Raw genomic sequence first — 8626 nt, 5'->3', positions numbered from 1 at the left:
AATACTCCTTATGGTCTTGAGCTTAATGCATTAGCAATTTACCCCACTTGATTTTCTAAAGTTCTTAGAAATGTAGCTTGACTCTGACATCATTCTTGGCAATGTATTCTTTCAAAAATGTTTCCATAGATGAATAAGATGTTACTAAAGTTTGTTGAACATTTTTTCGTGGCATGGGTTGATTATATCTAGGTGGAGTACTTGTGATTTCTGTCAAACAACATTACTAGAATTTCTGACCCCTTGATTACTCCAACTGAAATTAGGATGTTGTTTCCATCCTAAATTATATGTATTGGAATATGGGTTATTATTTTGATAGAAATTTCCCATGTAATATACTGAGGCTAGGTTCGATGGGCATTCATCAAAAACTTGATCTTCTCCACAATAAACACTTGTTAGCTTGACTACTTTCTTTTCTTATATTGTAGCTAGTTTCTTCATTATTTTAATCATATTAGTTAGGGATGATACCTAAGCTATTAATGAAGTGATCGCATCAAGCTCAATAGTTCCAGGAACTCTTCTACTAGTTCCTACTCTTGTAGTCAGATATTGATAATCATTGTTGGTTATCCTTTCCAAAATCTCATATGCCTCATTATACGATTTATCCAGCAAAGTGCCATTAGCAGATGCATCAACTACAATTCTTGAATGTGCATTTAATCTATTGTAAAACATTTGCATCTATGTCTAGTGTTGGAAACCATGCATCAGACATTTTCTAATTAATTCCTTGAATCGCTCCCAAGTTTCATACAATGCCTCATCTTGAGATTGCTGAAAAGTGGTAATATCATTGCTTAATTTTGCATTCATATTTGGTGGATTTTACCTTAACAAAACCTCTGACAACGATCATTCCAAGATGCCACCTTCCTAATGGCAAAGCATTCAGCCATGCTCTAACATGATCTCATAATGAATGAGGAAATAGCTGGAGTATTAGGGCCTATTCAAGAACAACCTGTTTCCTGAATGAATCATAGACCTCCAAAAAGAGTCTTAAATGCAGTCATGGATCTTTAGTAGGTAATTCACTAAACTGTCCTATGGTTTTTAGTATTTGAAACATCACTGGTTTCAACTCAAAATGTTGAGCTTGAATATGTGGCCTGGCAATCCCTAGATTCAAATCATTCAAGATTGGCACTACATGTTCTCTAATGGGTCTATCTCTATCATCTATCACATAAGTAATATCAACGTCCCTACCATTCTGATGTAATGGATCTTCTCTGCTTGGATCATTTCCAATCCTTACCATTTCTCGTAATTCTTTTCTCCTTTTCCTCAAAGTTCTCTTAATTTTTGGGTCAAAAGAATACTTTTTATTCTTGGGAATACCTCTACTCATAAACTACTGCAGTCTGCCTCTTTTGAGAGCTAGACTTTAAGCTACCATTCTAAGACTTTGTATGTCTACAAGTCTCAAGAATGATAACTAACGCTAACTTTCCTTTCTCTGTATAGAACGTAACTCTATGTCTAGAGTGCTACTAGTATTCATTTGAGTTCTCGCTTGTATTATTCAGTTATGATCCAACTCACTTAACCTTTTCAAAATTAAACCAATTCTAAGAACATGCCAATCATTCATCTATGCCTAGAGCTTGCATGGATGTATTTAAGATAACCCAAATTGAATGAAACAATAGATCTATACAAGATAATATCATGGCCATTAAAAGTAATAAAAATCCATCCTTTAATTCCAAACCGATGGGATTAGCTCATGGGTTGGGAATTAAAATCGAAAATATCAACATCACTAGCCATAATTTAAAAATTAAAGAAATCAATTAATAGAATGAAGGAAGAACTGCATGAAGCTTTTGCCATTCCAACTTTAACTCCGATGCTACCAAATCGTGTAAGACCCACGGTTGAATCCATCATCCCCTTCCTTACATCTTTGCTCTCTTTTTATGTTGATACGCACTTCCCTTTTTCTCTGAAATTTCAATGAGATTTTTTTAGAGAGAAAAAAGCTCTCTTCTTCTCTTTCTCTTTCTTCTTTTATATGGTAGGTCCCCCCTCTCTCAGCATACACATTTGCCACTTCTTTTCAAGTTCATTTATCTCGTGGAGTTCAACTAACTGAGAGTGACGAGGACTGAGTGCTGCAGCAGCATCTTCCTAGAATTTCCATGCATTTTTGTTGGCAATCCGTAGACCTTTTGCCATGAAAATATTTCACTTCTTCATTCCCTTCCTCATTTTTCTCATTCTCTTTGTCCTTCTTGCACTTGCTGCATACAACAACCAATTCCTTTCTTCCCAACAATAAAAGTAACATATAATGACATTCAAGGCACAGTCCAACCTTTATTATGAAATATTATAATAACCTAGAAATGCAAATATATCCACTTAAGTACAGGAAATTTTTCATGTTTAGTGGCTTGAGATATAAATTTTTTTGGACTTATCATTAAGCCTGCACATTAGGGCTCAATTCTCTCTTTGCAGCGACTCTTGCTTGCACTATTCACTCATGCTCTATGCACCTGACTTTGTCACAGATTTTTGTTTTCTCCACCAAAGCTTTGAAAACCCTCTCTTGGACTGGAGCTATTTGCATCATCAGCTCTAACCTTGGCCCAAACTCAAGTCGAGCGCACTTATCCTGTTCATTCGCTACCATACACAAGGGATAACAGTTAAACCTTAAGAACTCAACCTCGTAATCAGCCACAGACATGTCACCCTATCTAAGCTCAATGACTTATAGTCTCTTGGCCTCAATGTATCTCACACTTGCATATTTCTCCTAGAATGCCTCCAGAAAGTATTCCTACATCAATCAATCGGCTTGGGTACCTTTCATAATGGCTTGCCACCAACAATAGGCCTCATCATGTAACAATGACACAGTCCCCTTAAGCATCTATTCATGGGTGCACTCCATATCATCTAAGATTGTTTCCAAAGCCTTTAGCCAGTATTTAGCTACAGTGGGGTCGTCTTAGTATTTAGCTATCATACCACCACTATTAGCTCTAATTCGGGTACCCGTAACTCTTTCCAAAACTTGTAACATGGCTTGTGATATAGCCTCATTCGCAGGCTCTTGTTGACTCTCTTCAATAGTGGGGGAATGTTTCACATTTTCTACTACTGGCTTAGGTTTCGCACTTGGGATATGGATGAGTCAACTTAGGTCCCCTGTCCTGACTCTCCACGAGCTCTCTTTCCTCTAGTTCTAACTCTACGAGTACTCATTTTAAGTTTTATGAATGCTGTCAATAGAGGTGAATTTTTTATTGTTATAACTTGAATATTTTCCACTGAAGTTTCATTTTATTGATTTACACTTGTCTTCCTCTTTATTTTTTTACGATCTAGAGTTTTACTCAGTTTTAAAGTTTTTTATAGTTTTACATCTAAAAAACACTTCTTTGGGAAGTCTTGAATTTCTTTTATAGAAAATTTAACATGTGGCATGTTTTTTCCCAAAATACCATTTTATAATGCATGAAGAGTTTCGAAAACATTTTACCTATAGTTTGAGTTTTGAATCGAGCTTTGATACCACTAAATGTAACCCCTCAAATCGGGCTTAGACATTATGACCCAATCTAAGCGATTACATGGACAATAAAATTGGTAAAAACTTGACTTGAAATTAACTGATTTAATACGATGTTTAAAATGTAAGTTCGTTCAATTGAGTTTGTGAAAAATGACATATTTTATTAAGTAAATAATAAATCATTTAATCCATGTTAAAAACCCATGCAAAATATCCAATAACCAACATTTTCAAAATGAAACATCCCATGCCACAATTCAATAGTTTACCTCAAAATAAAATCCCAAACAAAATAATAAAGTCCATAAATGTAACAACTTGTTTTAAGTGATGTAAAAAATAGTGGCTTCAGGACCACAATTTGAAAGAGTGAGTTATTATTTTATTATTTATTAAATGTCTACAGGATTATATTAAGGCTGTATTAAATTTTCGTTAAGAAATTTTGATGTTTAAATGGTTAATTAAGTAAAAAGGACTAAATTGTAAAATATGAAAAAGCTAAATTCTATGAGTTAAAAGGGCTAAATGCCTTTGAAAATGAAAGTTAATGGTCTAGAATGATAAATATACCATTTAAAGGGTTAGTGGATAGTTATGGATAATGTTTTATTGAAAATTTTGATTATTAATAAGGGTAAAATGGAAAATTAATAATTAAAAGAAAACTAAGTAAAAAAAGATGAAACAAAGTCATCATCTTCTTCTTTTTATTTTGTTCCAACTGAAATTCCATGGGAGGAGAGCTTGAAGTTTCTTTTAGGGTTTAATTTATGCATGTAAGTGAATTCAAGCCCCATTTTTAATGATTTTTATATTTTTGAGTCCATTTTAGCTTAATCTAGCTAGCCTAGGGGTTAATTTACAAAATTGTTAAAGGTTGAGATACTTGCCATAGATGTTTTTGAATGTGTTTTGATATTAGTTGATGGATTATTTATCATTGTTGTAAAATAAACATGTTTTGTTAAGTGATTTTTTATGAATTTTGGAAATAAGAATTAAATTGTTAAAAGTATAAATCCATGGTTTCTGTTGCGAATTTTTAGTAATTATGGGGTGTTTCAAGGTCCCTTGTAACACTGGTTAAGTTAGATTAGGCTAAAATGAGTTATATTCAAGTTATAAGCTTAAGGACTAAATTGTGAAAAGTTAAAGTATCAGGGGTAATTTTGTAACTTTTTATAAATATGAATTATTGATTAAATTTAATTCTAGAAGTACTTAATTGAATGAAATTGTTTATTTAGATCAAGATAAACCAAAATCGGACTTAAATCGAGGAAAAGCTAAAGCTTCAGATTAGTGTTCAATTCTACTTCTACACCCTGGTTATCGAGGTAAGTTCTTATGAACTATGATCATTTTAATGTTAGCTAAATTGACTATCTAATTGACTATCTACTATGTTGTTTTAATATAAGTGAATTTGAATATAAATGTATCAATTCTATGATGAATTGACGGATAACAAATCCCATTTGAACCTTAAGAGTTCTTAGGATACAAATGACATGTCATTAGGGATTTCATGTTTTGGGTGCTGGTCTTGAATGTCCTACCGATGGCTGAGGTCCTGTATTTGTTGTGGATTCTCCACAACTCATGTGAGTAGCATCGTATAGCTCACATTCTAACCCACAGCTCGTGTGAGAAGGCCTATTTCACAACTCGTGTGAGCATTGATGTGTATGAGTATTCCTGAGTGTATGAGTATTACCAAGTGTCCGTTGCAATTCTAGATGGTTCAACCGGTAAGAAAATAAAATGAAATGGTAAGTACGCAAATGGAATGAATCTTGATCTAATGAAATGATTTTTGAGCTAAATGATGTATTTACATATGAATTGTATTAATGAAATGGTAAGTTATGTTTAAAGTTTATACGAGCATACTAAGCACTCGTTGCTTACGTAGTTACTTCCCATTGTTTTATAGATTATCAGAAGCTCGATCAGTTGGAAGCTCGTCGGAGACCTATCACACTATCCAGCAATCCTTTCGGTAGTTTTTGTGTATTTTGGCCAAGGTTAATAATGGAATGTAAAGGATCTTTGTAATGTATCTTTTGTAACAGCCTATTTTAGGGAAAAATTGAAACAGTGGTTTCGGGACCACGAATCTGACATAGAAAGATTTATTTAATTATATTTTTTGTGGTCTGCAGTTTCATGGAATTGTTTCGTGAAAACTTTGTTCGAAAATTTTATCGGTTAGGCACTTAATTTAGCTAAAAAGACTAAATTGTAATAGGTACAAAATGTGTGTTCTAGAGCTAGAGGTGTATAATTGCTATGAAATTTTAAATTGAACATCCTTAGATGATAATTAGACCATTTGTTTAATTAGATGTACAAAAATGGACATGATTAGGTGAAATTTTAAAGTTACGCATGAAAGGCATTTTAGTAATTTGTCAAATAAAGACAATAAAACACATAAAAGATGTCATCTTCTTAATTTCATCCTCCCATAGCAAAATTTGAAGAAGCTAGGGTTTGTCAAGCTTCGAAGCTCGATTGTAAGTCCGTTTTAGCCCCATTTTTAATTATTTTCATGTTTTTGAGATCCTTGTAACCTAATCTAGCTATTTCAAGGACTAATTTAAAAGAACGATGAAGTTTAAAATTTTATCCATGTTAGATATTTGTGTATTTTGATGTCTAATGGTAGAAAATGCATGTTTGGTGTTACATAAACAACTGTTGCTAAGTAATTTTCAGTAAAAATGTCAAAAAGGACTTATTTGTAAAAGTTGTAAAATAAGTAGTAAAAGTGTGATTAAGTGGAAAATCTAGGTTGGTATAAGTATGAAAATGGTTCGGCTAGACTTGGGTTTTGAAGAAATTGAATACATTTCAATTTACAAGCCTAGGGACTAAATTGAAAAAATGTAAAACATTAGGTGGTAAAAATGTAATTTTATCATAATATGATTTTTGGACTAAATTGAATAAAATGAGTATTAAATGAGTTAAATTTGTTATTATAGATCAAGAAAAACAAGGTTCAAACCTAGATCGGGGGATAAACAAAGTGTTTGACGATTAGGTCCAATTCTACTATTTTTGTACTGAGGTAAGTTCGTATGTATCTAATGCATTGTTATGTTTATGTTTTAATATTGTATGAATTGTGATTGACTCTTTGGATGTATTTGACAAAGTTTTGACAAACGAGAAATCCTGATTGAACCTTAGGAATAGAATAGGATATGAATGACGTGCCACTAGGAAACCATGTGTATATGCGATTATGTAATCTAGGTGTTGGTCTCGTAGATCCTATCAGTGGCTGGGTAGTCCGACATGTGTTTTGGATACCTAATAGCTTGTGTGAGCAGCACTGTGTAGCTACGTCTTGACTGACAGCTTGTGTGAGCAAGCCTGTGAATAGCTCGAAAACGAGCCCATACGTATTATGAGATATAAGGTAACTTTAGCTACATCTATGGCACTTGTGTGCAAGATTTCTGAGTATACATTAATATTTTAAGTGTTCAATGGGAATGTCAAAGTTTTGAAAGGATATGGTTATGTTACGAGTTGGTATAGGTATGTACGTATAACTCATAAGTAATGAGCTCGATATGTGATGAACTCTTTAGGATTGTGATTGAGTAAGTTATGACTATGAGATTTTGATAACATTCATGCTAATCTTTATCTTGTTAATTGTATGTTAAGTTTGTGGTTATGATGCTTATTATTTGCATAGGAACTTACTAAGCTATATAGCTTACTCCCCTTTCTTTCCCTTGTCTTATAGTTCACCAAGCTAGCTCGGGGTTCGGAGATCGTCGGAGATCCACTCACACCATCAAAAATTATTTTGGTGCCAATGAATTCAACATTTTGAGTTATGGCACGTATAGGGGACTTGGTCATTTGTTATGTGTCATATTGATTTTGCCAAATGTGTTGGCTTATAGTGGTTAGAAGTTCATTTTGTATAAGGCCATTGGAAATGGGCTAATATTGGTTATAATTATAATCATATAATGATGCCTTTCATGAATGATGTGTTGATGTCTTGGTTGTGGATGTTTGGTTGTATGTATATGCTTGGATTGGTGCTATGTTATGTTGTGTAGGTGTGTGCATTAGAGGGTGGCAAAATGGCTTCGTAAATAGCCTTATTTTTTTCCACACGGGTAGACACACGGGTGTGTGTCTAGGCCATGTGCGACACACAGCTTGTCCCATGGGCATGTGTTTAGGTCGTGTGTCCCCTGCACCCTAATTTTTGCAAAACAGAATGCCCAATATTGAGTACATAAGTAGAGACACGACCGTGTGTCTCAGTCGTGTGAGGGCCACGGCCTTGGACACGGGCGTGTGTCTTGGTCGTGTGAAGTCTGTACTTATTTAATGAAAAATCATAAATTTTAAATCAACCATATGACCTAGCACACGAGAACAAGTTAAATGAATACATCGTCCGATTCAGAGTCAAAATAACAAGTGAAGTCTAGGTGGATTCTTCCTTAGGTATTGTCTTAATTCAATTGTTTTCCAAAAGTAATCCCCCAATTTTATTTTCTGTGAATTCTTAGTTTAGTTAATTAATTAGTTAAAACAAACTCCCTTATTCTTCGGCTAGATAATAAAAAGACAGTCATTACTAGTACTTTTAGTTCCTTTAGGTTCGACAATTCGGTCTTGCTAAAACTATACTACTGTTCGATAAGTACACTTTCCTACATCATGATAATAGTTAGTTTCAAGAATGATTAATTATAAATTTATAAAACTTATCACACAAAATCAAGCATAAACAGATATAATTAGTACTTTAAATGAATTGAATTACGATGAAATAAAAAGAAAGGTTCTGGTGATCTATACTAATAATAATAAAACAAATAAAATAAATAAATCATGAGAAATTAAATAATAGAGTATATCAAATCTAAGTATGGCTGATTAGCTCGCTTTGGTAGTCATAATCATCTATCACTTTAGGTTTTCTTGTTCAGTCAACTAGTCAATATCCCAGCAGGGTCTTTTGATCTTCCATTAGAATAATAAGTCGGCAAGACCTACTTATCTCTCAAACTCACAGTCTAGACTGATTCAGAGTTA

The 8626-nt window shown here is 33.5% G+C and overlaps 1 non-coding gene across 1 annotated transcript; it reads left to right on the top strand.

Annotated features, from left to right (window-relative positions):
- Positions 1-709: 709 nt before the first annotated feature.
- Positions 710-816, top strand: LOC121227544 (small nucleolar RNA R71). The gene has a single exon (XR_005925136.1). It is a non-coding gene; the product is annotated as a small nucleolar RNA R71 (small nucleolar RNA).
- Positions 817-8626: the final 7810 nt, after the last annotated feature.

This window comes from Gossypium hirsutum, chromosome A03 (genome assembly GCF_007990345.1).
Source record: "Gossypium hirsutum isolate 1008001.06 chromosome A03, Gossypium_hirsutum_v2.1, whole genome shotgun sequence".
Classification (NCBI taxonomy): Eukaryota; Viridiplantae; Streptophyta; class Magnoliopsida; order Malvales; family Malvaceae; genus Gossypium; species Gossypium hirsutum.
Note: the sequence above shows the minus strand (reverse complement) of the source record. Positions and strands in the feature narration are given on the sequence as shown.